A 2,122-nucleotide genomic window follows, 5' to 3' on the forward strand; every position below is an offset into this window, starting at 1 on the left:
GGTTTGAATCATTCTTTAGTTGTTCCATTTTCAACAAGAAAATTAGGAAAATAAGGCAATGATCATCTTGGTTCCAAAAATCTATCCCATATTCTGGTTCTGAGTGTACAACCAAAAGGTATTTTATGGAAGAACATCATAGTCACCCTCCATGCCTCAATATCTTGATATGGAACATTATGGAATTGATCTAAGCCCTTATTTTGATAATAATAATCAAATGGTTCTGGCTTATCTTTCAGAGTCACAATTTCTATAATTTTTTTCTTCTTTATGTAAATAAGTGTTTTCTTTAAAATATGAATAAGTGGTCACTTTAGCACACATATACTAAATTTAGAACATTACAGAGAATATTAGCATCACACCTCAATAACGGAATGCAAATTCATAAAGATTTCCATATTTTTATGAAAGAGTTCTGGATATGGATAGTGGTGATGGTTGAACAGTAGTATAAATGTACTTAATATTACTGAACTGTTCATTTAAAAATGGTTAAAATAGTGGCACCTGGGTGGCACAGTCAGTTAAGCATGGACTCTTGATTTTGGCTCAGATCACGATCTCGAGGTTGTGAGATCAAGCATGGAGCCTGCTTGAGATTATCACTTCTTTCTCTCCCTCTCCCTCCACCCCTCCCCCACCTTTGTCTCTCTCTTCAAAAATCATACATTTTATGTTTTATATATTTTTCTACAATATAAAAATCAGAAAAATATATATTAATACTGCTTCATTAAGAGGATCCTGAGATCTTAAAGCCCTGGTCCTTTGTCAACAATTTTACATATTTGAATGGTCATAGAATAGCTGAATTGCTGGTCCACTGTTACTTAGCAGAGCAGAGACAAATAGCATTAAAATTCTGTATATTACAATTTGAAGAAACTAACTAGAGCAAGCTGTTTCTTGTTTATATATTTATGCTTATTGTGTAACAGCTCAGAAGAATAACTATTTGTAGAATCACCTGTTACCACTAAATTTTACACTATGTTTTTTTTTTTTTTAATACTTGTAGAGATAAATGCGGGATAGGACATAGTAATCAAAGCACAATTATGTTTCAGCTTGATGCCCAAACAGCAATTTAAAACGTTTTAAATGTTTTTAAGTTATTTATTTTTCTGCACAGAATTGTTTAGCAAGCTTTCCTAAGGATTAAAATTACTGGTTTAAACAACTTGTGTATGAACATGAAGCATGAAAATAAATTTACACCAAGCAAGTAATCACAAGCCCTACTGCAGTTTCCATTCTTCCATGATCTAACATTTCATCAAGCAACAAATATGGTGATGGATGATTTTGAAGAAAGTACAGTTGTTTTCCTTTTTTTTTTTCTTGCCATCTGAAGATAATGCCTTCTTGTTTTCAAGATCAAATTGGTCTCTACCTGCATCTATACCCTTAAATTCTACCTTTCCTCCTGTTGTGGATGGAAGTGGATGAATCGTTCCTGTTTGTAACCACAGCCTCATTTCTCTTCTCCCTTTTGTGGCTAAAATTAGTGGACATAGTTATTTCAACTTCCTTGCCTCTTACTATCTGCTCAACCTGCTTCAGTCAATTTAGCAGCACCTCCATCTTGCTCTGCCCAGTGGCCAGTTCTCAAACTTCATCTCTCTCAACCCTCCAGCAGTGTTTGAGTTATCACTTCCTTTCTGACATTTTTTTGTTTTTGACACTCTACCATGCTAATTTTCCTTTGTTTTCAGCTGCCTCCCCTCCTCCATCTCTTCTCCTTGCTCCTTTTCCTCTTCTTGACTTCTACATGCTAGAGTGCCCAGGACTCAGGCCAGGCTCCATTTTCTCCTCTATCAATACTCTTACATATGGCCATATCTAGTTCCTGCATGTAAATACCATCTCTCTACTAATGACTACCCCAAGCATATATCCAGCCCTGACCTCCTCCTGAACCCCAAACTCATGTATCCAACAGCCCACTCATCATCTCCAGGGAGTGTCTATTAGGCATCTGCCCAGAGCAGGAGCCTTAATCACGCCACCACCCCCCCCAGAGCTTTCTCCCTCCAGTCTGCTCTATCTGACTCAGCTGTTAAGTCCAAAAACCCAAAGTTACCTTTGAATTTCTTTCCCTCTCCCCTACAATAAA

General features: G+C 36.7%; 1 non-coding gene across 1 annotated transcript; it reads left to right on the forward strand.

Moving 5' to 3' along the window:
• The first annotated feature begins 307 nt into the window (after positions 1-307).
• On the forward strand, positions 308-410 carry LOC113912081. The gene has a single exon (XR_003516703.1). It is a non-coding gene; the product is annotated as a U6 spliceosomal RNA (small nuclear RNA).
• The last annotated feature ends 1,712 nt before the right edge of the window (positions 411-2,122 follow it).

Source organism: Zalophus californianus, chromosome 12, assembly GCF_009762305.2.
Source record: "Zalophus californianus isolate mZalCal1 chromosome 12, mZalCal1.pri.v2, whole genome shotgun sequence".
In the NCBI taxonomy this organism is placed as follows: Eukaryota; Metazoa; Chordata; class Mammalia; order Carnivora; family Otariidae; genus Zalophus; species Zalophus californianus.